At 41.8% G+C, this 15,336-nt stretch overlaps 1 long non-coding RNA gene across 1 annotated transcript in view; it reads left to right on the top strand.

Annotated features, from left to right (window-relative positions):
• LOC141046781 (uncharacterized) overlaps window positions 1-3,545 on the top strand; it is a 179,429-nt gene extending 175,884 nt beyond the window's left edge. The window contains exons 3-4 of the long non-coding RNA XR_012219660.1: window positions 3,232-3,402; window positions 3,510-3,545. This is a non-coding gene — a long non-coding RNA (uncharacterized lncRNA). The remainder of the gene's footprint in view (window positions 1-3,231; window positions 3,403-3,509) is intronic.
• The last annotated feature ends 11,791 nt before the right edge of the window (window positions 3,546-15,336 follow it).

Consider the following 15,336-nt stretch of genomic DNA (forward strand, 5'->3'; position numbering starts at 1 on the left):
CAGAATTGGCGCCATCTAATAGATGTCCCTTTTCTGGGCAGTTGCGGGCTGCTATTTTTAGGCTGGGGGGGTCAATATCCATGGCCCCTTAACAGCCTGAGATTACCAGCCCCCAGCTGTCTGCTTTAGCAAGGCTGGTTGTCAAAAATAGGGGGAGACCCCACGTGATTGTTTTAAAATTATTTATTTAAATATTTAAAAAAAACAGTGTGGGGACCCCTCTATTATTTATAACTAGCCCTGCTGAAGCTGACAGCTGAGGGTTGCAGCCCTCAGCTGTGAGTTTAGCCTGGCTGGTTAGCAAAAATATAGGGGAACCCAAGCTGTTGTTTTTAATTATTTATTTACAGCGCAGGAGTGACTGATGAATACTCCTATCTGCCGCTCCTGCTCTCACTGTAATTAGTGGCAGCAGGTGTCGGATGATGGGAACAGTAATTCCATCAGCTGACACCAGGGACCGGAGGTAAACTGTAAATCTGTGGTACTCAGCAATAAAAGTGTTAGCCGACGCTGCTTGTACAGACCACTGGGGCTGGTAGTAATGCAGCAGAGATGGTTCAACTTTCCACAGGCAGAGCCTAACCCCAGGACATTGTAAGTGCAGGATGGTGGATAACTGTAGTGCAGGGCTGCATGTGCGATCAATAACTGCAGACACAAGAGTTACTGTTCCTTTTACCTTTTACTGAAGGCTTGAGGTACAGACCAAAGCACTGGTACTGATGGAAATGGAGATCCAGCAGCCTGAAAGCAGACCAGGGTCCCTTGAACCAAGTGTTGGAGGCCTCCTTTCTGTGCTAGCATCTGAGATCCCTGCAGCTTGATGCTATTCTCGGTCCTCTGTTCTCTACAGTCCTTAGTACTTGCCCTTATTGCAGGCAGCTCGAGCCTCTTCTTCTATGGCAGCTCCATGCTTTCATATGCGGCTGCGCCTCTGGGGTTTTGGTGAGGCCAGAAGGCCTGCATTCTCCTGCTCTCCAGATTTGGCTACTGAGAGTGTTGTTCCCAGACAGCCATGGAATCCGATGTCCAGTATCCAGCGCACTGACCGGGGGTGAGCTTATTTACAGCTCCACTTCCCCTGGCTTTTCTTAGCTCTTTCTCCTTTCCTCTCTCTACTTTAGTCTGGGGAGCAGCTCCTTCATGCTTCCTGCTCCTTCTCACTCCCAGACTCAACTAACTCACTCCTCCCCCAGCCCAGAACTTACTGGAAGCTCCCCTAAAACAGGGTTCAGAGCTCTCCCTTCTGGTCTGGAGTAGAAAAAGTGTTGTGTGTAGTGGTTACCTGATCAAGGAACTCACCTCTGCTTCCAGGTATGTCATCACCCCCCCGGAAGGGAGGCAATTCCACTGTGGCAACCGGACTCCTGGGGTGCCACATTCCCCCCTATTAAAAATCAGTACTCCGGGACTGAGGAAACAAAAGCATTATAACAGTAAACCATAATAATTATTTACAAACTCTCAAAAAAACCCAAAAATTACAAAAACCAAATTCAAAAATAGTCCAAGTGATGATTAGTCCATGCGTCAAAGTCCCTTGGTTATTCCTGAGCAAGGTGGTTAACTATTTTACAGGTATTATCCTGGTCACAACGAGTCCAGTGACCCATTGTCCATTAAAGCAAGTCAAAATGATTGCTCAAAAGTTCTTACAGAGTCTCTGTAGGCACATAAGCTTAATGGTTGCAGTAATAAACATTACTAACTTATTTACATTTCAAATTTACATATACTGTTTGCATTTTAGTTCCTATACCGATCTGGGATCTCACCTCTTGTGCTATGGGTAGATCTACGCAGCATGGGTACCTCTAATGGCCTAATTTGGTTTAGTGTGCTTGCTGTTGATGTTGGTAAACTGGGCAACTGTCTGCAAACTTTTATGTGAAGAAGGAAAATAGTGGGTGTGATGGGGAAAGAAGAGTAATGGGGAGAAGGCAAATGATGGGTGTGATGGGGAGAGAAGAGTAATGGGGAGAAGGCAAATGATGGGTGTGATGGGGAGAGGGGAGTAATGGGGAGAAGGCAAATGATGGGTGATGGGGAGAGTGGAGTAATGGGGAGAAGGCAAATGATGGGTGTGATGGGGAGAGAGGAGTAATGGGGAGAAGGGTAATGATTTGTGTGATGGGGAGAGAGGAGTAATACGCATGATGGACAGAGAGTATATAAACAAATATGTGAAGAGAAATCTGTAGCCCTAGAAAACTGTTGTAATGCCTAGACATATTAGCAAACTCTGTTGCGTCCCCAAAGAGACTGCGGTATAAATATAGGACGCATCTGCGTTCCCAAACGTGTGCCGTGACGTCATGATGCTCTGGTGGGCGGCGTTAATGCGGCCTGGAGGACACATGAGTGACTAAAGATGGTGTCCAGGCGTTCAGTACCGTGGGGAGAACCAGAGGTGGGATTCCTAATACAGGAATTGGATGCACGGGACTACGGATGCGCAAGACACACCCATGCTCCACAAGAAGTGGGTACTCCACAAAATCAGGAGAGGCCTAATGCGGAACTTTGGCATCGAGAGGACCACCACGCAGATCCGCAAAAAGCTCGCCGATCTGCGATACCGCTCGAGCCAACGCATCGCCAGCATCCGCACAGAAAACCAAAAGGGACAGGGTGAGTATTTTTCACCGGATCTGACGAGGTTCTTTTTAATTGTTTGTTTTGCCATTTAAGAACTTAACATCGTTTTTTTTCATAAAGAAAGGCAGTTTTTTTTTTTGTCTTGAAAATTCCTTTTGTATGATGAAATATGTTTTTTTGTTTTTTTTTTGGGTTTACTCATGTTGTGTATGTATGATGTCTATGGACGTCTCCTTTTACCGCACCACAGACTGCACGTTGTGCTTTTGAACAGTGTCAGAATGTAAACACGCAGCATGATGTCATTTGCTTTCAGCATTGGTATAAAATATAAAAATGCTGGCGCATTGTAATGTATTATACCGAAAGTGAAAGTGAAATTAAAATAAAGTGTCAAGGCTTTTTTTTTTTTTTTTTTTCAAATAAACATGCACTGCAAATTATTTACAAAAAAAATGTTTAAAAAATTATTAAAAACCTTTTTAAAATTAAAAGATAAATTAATTTATAAATGTTAGGCAAGTAGTAAAAGAAAAATAAAGAAAAAAAAATATTTGCTATTGCAGTCGTTAAAAGCACACGTATAAAAGAAACAGACAGATATCAATAAAATGTTTTTCCTATCTCTAGGACCACCATCACCATCAACCCCACAGTCTCAGGCAGCACCACCATCAGCCCCACCATCTCCAGGGGATTCCTCTGCTTCACCAGCAACTCCTTCGCCAGCTGCCAGCACGCCCCCACAGGCGATATTCTCACCAGCATCACTCCGTGATATCAGTGCAGGCTCTCCATCCGGTAATTAAAGCACATATTATTAGATGAAAAAAAGGGGGACGGGAACCTATGGGTTTGGAAAGGATGGAGGGCCGTTGTGTAATTTTTTTTTTTTGTTTGTCCCCTAGCTAGTGGTGCCACTGGATCTGATCCGCCACAACACCGTAAGTATTAAAACAACAACCATGTAACTTTATTTTGTTGTTTCCAAATAATTGACTGGTTTACTTTTACCATTTCATCTACAGAAATCCCCACTGCACAGGCCCTGCTGGCATCTCACCGGCGGATGAGGGCAGCGATGGCAGTTACTCTGGCAGCAATGGATGTCCACGAAGTGATGCTGCAGAGGTTCTTGGCGGGCCTACAACAGGGTGGCAGTCCAAATTTGTTTTTTTCTTCTGTTGAAATTTTTTTTTATTGGTTAAATTGTGACAAATGTTTAAAAGAAAATATATAATATATTTAGTTAAAAAAAATAATATATATATATATATTTTAAGTTTATATACGCAGCTGTGTCGTATTATTTCTAAATGATGGGTTAGTTGGGCACACGTCAGGGTGCGTGTGTAATGTTTTTTATTTGCACACACATAAACTTGGATTGGCGTTCTATGGGCGTCTTTAAGTTTTTAGCGCCAGTGTGACCGCGGCCTATAAAAGAAATTGTGTCCTTTTTGTAACATTTTTTTTTTAACCCCATCACTGCTGGTACTCCCGTCAATGCTGGTACTCCCATGACTGTTATTACTCCCATGACACCCATTATATCTGTGCATCTTGAACTTCTGTACAGCCAACATGGCGGCCATGACCAGCCCTTAACCCTTCCCATAACCCCGTGCTGAGTAGATTAAAGTAGATTACAGATAAATATAAAAAATGTTTTTGTAAAAAATATTGTTGAAATAACAAAAAAAACACAAGAAAAGCAGACCACAATTCAGTAGATAAATAACATTTTTATTAAAATAACAGAAACAATTTAAAAAATGTATACACAACAGAAAACTTTACAAAATATTCCCCCTACTACAACTGTTGGTAATATGTTTCGTTGTCATTAACACGCTGCCTTGGCGGTGTATAAAAAAAGGGTGGGGGAACAAGGCTTGGGTTCTGCTGAGGGTCTATCCCCCTCCTCATAGTTGTTTCAAGAGGCTCTGGATTGTGCGGCCAAGAGTACAGCGGATTATGATGTCTGCCCATGACACCAGACGTGTCAGCAAGTTTCCCTGTTGCCGCTTGACTCAACGCCTCTAGCATTTTCTGCATGAACACGCTGTATTGGATCTAATGTTGGTAGCTTCTAATTCACATAGTAAGCAAAGCCGGTAATCTGTGGTTGGTTCTGCGGTGTAGTTAGGACTTTTGTTGCTAGTTGTAAAAATTCTGGAGTAGCCGAGGTGGGGGCCTTCCTTTTTCTACCAGAAAGCGTAAGTCGCCTCGGCACAGATGAGGATGGTGGCTCTACAGTTTCCTCCTCTTGTACCGTTGCCATGCGGTCTTCTTCATGCGTGATTGACGGAGGTGTGGAGACAGCCTCTTCTGTGTCCTGCGTGAATAGAAAAATGCATGTTACATGACAAAACAAAAGAAATTTATCATCACACTATAACACCCAAATATAGCAAAAGTTTGCATAGAATATCACGATCATCAGTCACAAGCATTCATGTTAACTGCAAAATAATGTGAGGACGGGATTAGTATCAATGGTTATTAACTGTCCTTCCACGGTATGAAAAATGGATAGGCCTAAACCGGTAAAGTTGATTAATTATCAGTACATGAAGGGATAACTTTTGCTATGTGGTAGATTTATCCTTTTTAATTTAAATTTTCTAGTTCAGTAGGGCATGTACATTGCAATGTTTATTACAAGAAAAAAAGGTACTTACATCTCCGACAGGGGAGTCCTGCTGGATCACAGGGTCTGGTGCCAACATAGAAGCTATTTTTCTTGGTACTTCTTGGTCCCTTATGAAAGCAAGAAGGTCAAAGTACCACAATTTGGGGACATATACGTCTTCAGACCCGGCTCCAGACTTGCTCGAATTCTCCACTTTGTTTGTTTGGGAGTACAAATTTATGACGAACTTTGACACTCTCAGTGCTGGAATGAATGTGTCGCATGGATTTATGTCTTTTTACATCAATTAAGGAATTTCCTTTTAAAACCTTGCGGGGCAACACAGAACTAGACCCCAATCAGAGGACCATAAAACATCCAGACTCCTTATCTATGAACTGGTCCAATGTTTATATTTATGTTTCTCCCTCTCCCATATTGATAGTTCTGCTTCACGTCACTTGTCTTATCTATTGCATTTTTTCTAGGCTGTATTGTGCATAAATATGTGACTTCAGATTTTGTATTAGTCTAGCCTGATGAAGAGACCTGAGTAGACTTGAAAGCTTGCAATATATTACCATCTTTTCAGTTAGCCATTAAAAGGTATCAACTACTGAGGACTCTCAATCCTGAATATTTTTCCACTTTGTTTAGTTCTTTCCTGTATACAGTGCGGAGGCCCTGAATTCTTTTTTTGACCGCTGACTCATCCACTGGCTCATTGGGATAATGTTTTTTTGAAAGTTCAACCAGTTTTTGATACGCCTCCTTCTTTTTCATCCTGTTGCTGTAATCCGCCAACTTGATTTTCCACAAGCAAGGCATCGAGCGGTACATCTCAATGAAGTCACGCAGAAAATCTTGCTTATCGGCCATCTGAAATAAAAAAAAAAAAGGAATCAGTGAGAACGGCCCAATACATGTAACATTTGTTTTATTTAAAGGTATGATTAAATAAAATTCATAGATGGCCTACAAATGTTAACACAGCTAGGATCATAAAATGGCGGTGGTGGGCGCGGCAGGAAAAAAAATGGCTGCCCATCCCAAAGCGGCCCCTACAATAGTTAGTTGTTTTTGCATAACCTCAATGGAGAATAGTAATGGCGGGGATGGGCGCGTCAGGAAGATTGATAAAACCAAACGTGGCAATGTAACAGCATTACAAAAATGTGTAATCGAACTACAATTACATACAATACATAGAAGACCTACAAATCTTTACGCCGCTATGATCCCAAAATAGCGGTGGTGAGCGCGGTAGGAATAATAAAATGGCTACCCATGCCAAAGCGGCCCTTAGCTTGTGGGGGCATTACATTCATGGACAATACAGTTATGGCGGGGGTGGGCCCAGCAGAAAAATTGAAATGGGCAAACATGGCAATTTAACAGCATAACAAAGAAGTATAATCTAATTAACATTGAATTCAATACATATATGACCTACAAATGTTAACGCTAAATGGCGGTGGTGGGCGCGGTAGGAAAAAAAATGGCTACTCATGCCAAAGCGGCCCTCCATTAGTTTGTGGTACCATAAACTAAATGGACAATACAGTAATGGCGGGAGTGGGCGCTGCAGTAAATAAGGAAATGGCTAATCGTGACCTTAGAAAAGCATAAAATGCCTATTGAAAACATAAAACAATTGTACAACATAGTTAAAATTACATATAAATGATAACTGTCCGATAAATGGAAATTAAATACTGAGATTGTGATGGCGGCGGGTGCGGCTGGAAAAGTACCATGGCTGCTGTATATAAAAACATATGTAAATGTTGAATAAAGTTATAAGTTTCCCTTAGTTGGTCAGGGCACATGACACTATATAAAGAGCTCCTGTGTATAATGTCACCGGTGATCACTGTATTACCTATACACGGACACTGTATATGAAATACAGATCTCCTGTGTATAATGGCTCTTATAGTGATATTAGTATTGTGTTTTTTTTATTAATGATCAGTTTGTAGCATTCGGTCACTATGTTGTGGTAATATGTGATCTGATCATGTTGTGGCGGTATTTGTTCCTTGTACATAGTATTTTTCAGTAACCATGTGGTGGTAATATGTGGTCTGGTCATGGTGTGGTGGTTTCTGTTATTTATATGTGGTATTATTTGATCACTATATGGTGGTAATATGTGGTCTGGTCATGGTGACGGAATTTGTTTCTTGTTTGTGATATTATTGGTCATTTTAAAAATTGAAAAATAGATAAAAATATACCTAAATTGTTTTGGATATTTTAACAAATGTTTAATAAGTTACAGAAGAGTTGAGCCCGGCGAAAATAGTTTACCTTGTCATGTTGGTGGATTAAAAAAATCTTTTGGCCAAAACCAAAGCTGCTGGTTATGTATGTGGTGATGGGAACTGTAAATGTGTGATTGTTGAGGATGTGGTGCAGAAGTGGAGTTTTTCCAAGAGAGGGCGGTGAGACTGTGGACGGTTCGAGGCAGAACTGGGGTGAAGCCTGGGCGGAGTCTCAATGGGGCCTTGAAAATTTTGCCAGTATGGGACCCCAAATTTCCCAGTGGCAGCCCTGAAGATAAGGACATCCTTCTTTTCCTTGTACTTGACCAACAGCATGTTGTTGCTACATTGGACTCTGAGCTTGCCCTTTATAATCAGCAGTTGCCCAATTAGCAACCTATGGAGTTCTCTCTGATTTTTGTGCAAAGTACTGCATGCTGCAGTAGCTCTGGCAGAGAGGGACTTGAACAGTGGGACACTGGTTAGAAGTTATCCATGTAGATGTGACTGATAACCCTGATCCAGCAGTGGGTGCTCCAATTCCCAAAAGATTTTCCCCACTCACTTCCAAGGACAGAGTGTCATTCAAGGGGTTCAATCCGTGTGTCTCTCCCTTCGTAAACACTAATTCTATGGGTATATCCTGAGGTGTCTTTGCACAATTTGATTCCATACCTTTCCCTCTTACTGGACAATTATTGTTGGCTTTTAAAATAACCTAAAAGGTATAAAAACTAAATTATAAAATGATGTACTTTATAAAGAAAACCTAATTGACAAACAATGACATATTAAAAACATAATAGGAAACAAAAAAAATCTTAAAACAGGAAAAGAGATGTGGGACAGTTAACACCATGAAAACTAAAACAGTTCAAAAACTAAATGAGGCAATAAAAATAGTGATAGATCTGAACACACAATGTAATTGACAACCCATTCAACAAATAATCAAAAGGTGAAAAATCAAGTGATAACTATTGTACAAATGGGAAGTGTGAAGTAACTGTGCCTGACCAAAAACAAATTGTCTGAAATCTCAAGTAGGTAGTGAGGGCAAGTATAAAGGTATACACAGGTGAGTACATAGGCACCAAGAAGTAGCATATATAAAAGATATAAACCCATATTGCTCACGTAGGTAAAAATAACGCCAAGACAAATAGAAAATAACCAAGTGGAGGATTAACGAAAATAAGGAACAGAAATGAACATGGAAAAGCAATGACCTTTGTTCATGGTGAGGCAAACCACCCCTGACCCAAACTGTGACACACCTTTCACACGGGCTTCCTCAGGGAAGCAACTCCAATGAATGGACATCAGTAGAAATGAAGTTACTGGATGCACGCACTTCCATTGATTACTAGAAAAAAATTGTAGTAAAATAATTACTACAGTAATTTTCCAGCAATTTTTTGGAAGGTAAACTAAATAAAAAACGCAGTAAATTGATGTCAGTAAAAGAAAAAATATTGAACACAAACAACTATATATTTTAGCAGAAAAAACCCTGTCCCATAAAAATTTTCTAGTAAAATTCTGAAACTATACTAAATTATTTTACTAGGCAGACATCAGTAAAAACAATTAATGAGCGCCCGCCAGTGACACTAACTGTCATTCTATGTTTTAATGCACAAATACTGTAGTATAAGCCAATTACAATAAACTTTTACTACAGATTATGCTGTCCCTAAATCTACATATGCACATATAAAATATATTCATTTTACTCTTTTTGAAAAAAAAAAAGACTGCTGCAGACTCTGATCAGTAGGTTGCAGCACTGATCAGATCAGTACTGCAGTCGCAAGTTGCACCCATAGAGGTGCTGCAGATAAAGAAGGTCACAAAATTAAAAAAAAAGGTAATAAGTAAAAAAAATTGTAAATCCAGCGCCATATATTGAGCATGTATGGTGCTTCGTGAGGTATGTCACTGAACAATGCCTAGCAGCAGCAAGTTGCACGCACAGAGGTGGTGCGAAAGCAAAGATGAAAACCCAACAGGACAAAGAAAAAAGTCCTGGACAAAAATTGAGCACGGACACCGATCAGTGATGTGTGTCATTGATAGGCACTCAGTGACCTTAGGCAGGGCCAGCATCAGCACCAGGCGCACCCAGGCAAGTGTCGGGGCTCGAGCATGCGGGGGGGTGACTACTCACCGTTGGGGACACCGGTGCGCCATGGGGGTCTGGTGCCAGCACCTGCGAGTGGGCCCCCTTGCTTGCTCAGGGCCCAGGTACTTGCAATACTTTCCTCTCCCAGATGACATGACTAGTGTGCTCCCTCTGCCTGAACAGTCACAGTGCAGAGAGCCAGAACACAACGATGCTGAGGAGTCCAGATGAGAGCAGCGGCCACTGAAGAGAGTCGAGCACTTCTTTTTTTTAATGCTTGGAACATCATATGGGGCCCATTATATTGGGCCCAGCATATACTGGAGCATCATTTGGGGCCCATTATATATGGAGCATCATATAGGGCCCATTACGCATGGAGCAATATATGTGGCCCATTATACATGGAGCAATATATGAGACTCATTATATATGGAGCAATATATGGAACTCATTATATATGTAGCAATATATAGGACTAGGGATGGGCGAATCTACTCGTTAGGACTCGTTACTCTGCGAGTAGTAGGGGACTCGCAGGACTCGGTACTCTGCGAGTTTCCAAGCGATTACTCGCACAGTAACGAGTCCAAAGTAAATCAATGGCAATCCTAGTTTTGGTCCGTTTTGTATTCTACTCAGATTCTCAGATCAATGCTTTCTGCTTTCAGAGTTTAAATCCGAGTTTTGCTTTCAGAGTTTAAATCAGAGTTTTGCTTTCAGAGTTTAAATCCGAGTTTTGCTTTCAGAGTTTAAATCCGAGTTTTGCTTTCAGAGTTTAAATCCGAGTTTTGCTTTCAGAGTTTAAATCCGAGAGCATTCAGAGTTTTGCTAACTCGCTATCACTGTAGGATCATTTTTGACAGTCAATCCGGGTCCAGCAGCAGAGGAATCGCTGCAAACTCGCTTCCCCATTAATTAACATTGGACTCGCTAGACTCGCAACGAGTAGCGAGTCCTGCACTCGGACTCGTTAGAGTCTAGCGATTCCGAGTAATTTAGGATTCGCCCATCCCTATATAGGATCCATTCTGTTTGGAGCAATATAGGGGGTCCATCATATACTGGAGCAATATATGGGGCCCATCATATATTGTATGGAGCAATATAGAGCTCTGACAAAAATTAAGAGACCAATGCAAAATTTTCAGTTTGTCTGATTTTTCTCTTTCTAGGTATATTTTTGTTAAAATGTAAATTGCTTTTTTATTCAATAAACTACTGACAACATGTCTTTGAAATTCCAAGCATTAAATTTTGTATTTATTTTCATAAAATGAGAAATGGTCAAAAAAATGCAGTGCTTGCAGACCTCAAATAATGCAAAGAAAACAAGTTCATAATCATTTAGCAATATATGGGACTCATGGAGCAATGTATGGGACATATATATGGAGCAATATACACTCACTGGCCACTTTATTAGGTACACCATGCTAGTAAGGGGTTGGACCCCCTTTTGCCTTCAGAACTGCCTCAATTCTTCGTGGCAGAGATTCAACAAGGTGCTGGAAGCATTCCTCAGAGATTTTGGACCATATTGACATGATGGCATCACACAGTTGGCGCAGATTTGTCGGCTGCACATCCCTGATGCGAATCTCCCGTTCCACCATATCCCAAAGATGCTCTATTGGATTGAGATCTGGTGACTGAGGAGGCCATTTGAGTACAGTAAACTCATTGTCATGTTCAAGAAACCAATCTGAGATGATTCGAGCTTTATGACATGGCGCATTATCCTGCTGAAAGTAGCCATCAGATGTTGGGTACATTGTGGTCATAAAGGGATGGACATGGTCAGCAACAATACTCAGGTAGGCTGTGGCGTTGCAACGATGCTCAATTGGTACCAAGGGGCCCAAAGAGTGCCCAGAAAAAATTCCCCACACCATGACACCACCACCACCAGCCTGAACCGTTGATACAAGGCAGGATGGATCCATGCTTTCATGTTGTTTACGCCAAATTCTGACCCTACCATCCGAATGTCGCAGCAGAAATCGAGACTCATCAGACCAGGCAACGTTTTTCCAATCTTCTACTGTCCAATTTCGATGAGCTTGTGCAAATTTTAGCCTCAGTTTCCTGTTCTTAGCTGAGAGGAGTGGTACCCAGTGTGGTCTTCTGCTGCTGTAGCCCATCTGCCTCAAAGTTCGACGCACTGTGCGTTCAGAGATGCTCTTCTGCCTACCTTGGTTGTAACGGGTGGCAATTTGAGTCACTGTTGCCTTTCTATCAGCTCGAACCAGTCTGCCCATTCTCCTCTGACCTCTGGCATCAACATGGCATTTCCGGCCACAGAACTGCCGCTCACTGGATTTTTTTTCTTTTTCGGACCATTCTCTGTAAACCCTAGAGATGGTTGTGCGTGAAAATCCCAGTAGATCAGCAGTTTCTGAAATTCTCAGACCAGCCCTTCTGGCACCAACAATCATGCCACGTTCAAAGGCTCTCAAATCACCTTTCTTCCCCATACTGATGCTCGGTTTGAACTGCAGGAGATTGTCTTGACCATGTCTACATGCCTAAATGCACTGAGTTGCCGCCATGTGATTGGCTGATTAGAAATTAAGTCTTAACACACAGTTGGACAGGTGTACCTAATAAAGTGGCCAGTGAGTGTATAGGACCCATTCTGTTTGGAGCAATATAGGGGATCCATCATATACTGTATAGAGCAATATATGGGGCTAATTATACTGTATGGAGAATTATATGGGGCTAACTATACTGTATGGAGCATTACATGAAGATCATTATACTGTATGGAGCATTATATGGGACTCATACTGTTTGGAACATTATATGGGACCCATTATATATAAAGCAATATATGGGCCCATCATATACTGGAGCATTATATGGGGCCCATTATTTATGGAGCAATAAATGAGGCTAATTATACTGTATGAAGCAATATATGAGGCTCATTATACTGTATGGAGGATTATATGGGGCTCATTATTCTGTATGGAGCACTATGTGGTGCCAATAATACTGTATGGAGGACCATGTGGTGCCCATAAAACTGAATGGAGGACTATACTGTCTGGTTTCTAAGCTATTGTAGAATGTACAATAGATATCACTCATGTAATGTAAGAGAAATCTTTGGCATTGTACTATACCTATATTTCTCTGCTGTATCAGGGCATCATGAATTGTGGTATGTGTTTATTTATTTTACTCACTTATATAGCACCATTAATTCCATAGCGCTTTACATACATTATCAGCACTGTCCCCATTGGGGCTCACAATCTACATTCCCTATCAGCATGTCTTTGGAATGTGGGAGGAAACCAGAGAACATGGAGGAAACCCATGCAAACATGGGGAGAACATACAAACTCCTTGCAGATGTTGTCTTTGGTGGGATTTGAACCCAGGACCCCAGCGCTGCAAGGCTGCATTGCTAACCACTGAGACACTTTCATCCGAGGCGAAGCAGTAGCATTTTTAGTAGCATTTCATTGACAAGGATCAGAAGACCGCAATGATAATAGATGTGGCAGTGCCAAGTGACATCAAAATCAGAAAGAAGAATTGTGAGAAGCTGAAGAAATATCAGGGCCTCAAAAGGAGAAATGGAGAAGATGGTGAAGGCAATTGTGATTCCAGTGGTGATAGGAACAACAGGAGCAAAAGAAAAAAATTGCTCTGTGCCAAAAAATTATGTGCAAATGCTGATCAGCAACTTGCATCAGTGAGCAGCGTATAACAGCAGCAGGATGCACACGGGTGAGGGATGGTAAAGTGGTAATTAGGATTTAGGGCTTGTGTCATGGAATCCTCTTTTGCGATCCCACTTATATGTCAGGGATTTATTTGTATATCCCACTTTCCAGTTCTCCCTTAACCTCAGGTTAGTCAGGGAACTACACCTAGGATAAGTGGTGGCCAGAAAAGCTGTCTTGCCATGTACTGGCTATTGGGCACTCTGCAGTGAAGACGGTGTATATATCCCCAGTCTCAGGCAGGAAATAGACACATACCCTCGATTCTGTAACTGCCAGGGTCTCCCAAATCCCCAGAACACCTTGCGGCCACCAGCTCCTCGTTTGACTTTAAAACCAATATTGGGTCAGGAGCCCACCCGCAGGGTAGCGCAATTAGCGCAGAGGTCATGGCGGTTCATTTATAGAGCAAGGAAAATGAAACTAGTAAATTTTATAGATTTACTCCAGAGAATATAGGCAGTGTTTACAAAAATATAAAATATATTACAAAAGAGACAGGATACAGCATATACAGACAGTTACAAAATAAAAGGGATTAAAATATGAAACTTACGCATCTTAGTCACTTGCACACCGTGTGGAGGAGGGGGAGGAGAGTTCCCAAGGACAAAGATTCAGTCCACAGCATGGATGGCAGAAAGCTGTCTCCTCAGGTCTGAACAATAGCCTCATTGAGCCTTATGCCTTTTCTTTGCTGACCTCACTGGGTGGGCAGAGCCAGGGAGTGTACGCTCCTTTTTAACCCCTTTCTGACATGAAACGTACTATACCATCCATGGGACCCTATGCCCATGGACGGTAAAGTACATCTAGCGCGATCAGCGGCGCTCACGGGGTGAGCGCTGCAGATCGTGGCCGGGTGTCAGCTGATTATCACAGCTGACACTCGGCACTGTGTGTCAGGGGCAGTCACGGACCGCCCCCGACACGTTAACCCCTGGCACACTGCAATCAAACACGATCGCAGTGTACCGGGGTTTAGGGAAGCATCGGAACGGAGGGAGTGCGATGTGCAGCGTTGCTGCGGGGGTCTCCTTCCCTGCAGGTCCCCAGATCCAATAAGGCGGCGGGGACCTCCGGGGGCCTGCAGGGAGCTGGCTTCCTCACTGCCTGCAAAGCGCAGGCATGAGGAAGTCTGCGTCAATGCCTGTGACAGATCGCTGATCTGTCACAGCGATCTGTGATGTGACAGATCAGCAATCTGTCACATGACAGTGATGTCCCCCCTGGGACAGTATAATAAAGTTAAAAAAAAAAAAAAAGTGTAGAAATAATTTCTAAAAAAAAATCGCTAAATAAATAATAAAAAAAAAATATTCCCTAATCATTTTTTGGAAATAAAAAAAAAACAATAAAAGTACACATATTTAGTATCGCCGCATCCGTAACGACCCGCCCTATAAAACTGTCCCATTAGTTAACCCCTTTAGCGAACCACTTAAAAAATAAAAATAGAAAACAAAGCAAAAAATGTTTAATGCTTTATTATCATACCGCTGAATAAAAAGTGCAATAACGCGCGATCAAAAATACGTATATAAATATCCATGGTATCACTGAAAACGTCATCTTGTCCCGCAAAAAACGAGCTGCCATACAGTGTCATCAGCGAAAAAATAAAAAAGTTATAGCTCGCAGAATAAAGCGATGCAAATATAATTATTTTTTATATAAAATTGTTTTCATTGCATAAAAGCGCCAAAACATAAAAAAATGACATAAATGAGGTATCGCTGTAACCGTACTGACCCGGAGAATAAAACCACTTTATCAATTTTACAGCACGCAGAACGGTGTAAATGCACCCCCCAAAAGAAATTCTTGAAATGCTGGTTTTTGTTTATTCTGCGTCCCAAAAATCGGAAAAAAAGCGATCAAAAAAGTCACGTGCCCGAAAATGGTACCAATAAAAACATCAACTCGTCCCACAAAAAATAAGACCTCACATGACTCGGTGGGTCAAAA

Source organism: Dendrobates tinctorius, unplaced genomic scaffold (assembly GCF_039654945.1).
Source record: "Dendrobates tinctorius isolate UK_male_01 unplaced genomic scaffold, ASM3965494v1 ptg000120l, whole genome shotgun sequence".
In the NCBI taxonomy this organism is placed as follows: Eukaryota; Metazoa; Chordata; class Amphibia; order Anura; family Dendrobatidae; genus Dendrobates; species Dendrobates tinctorius.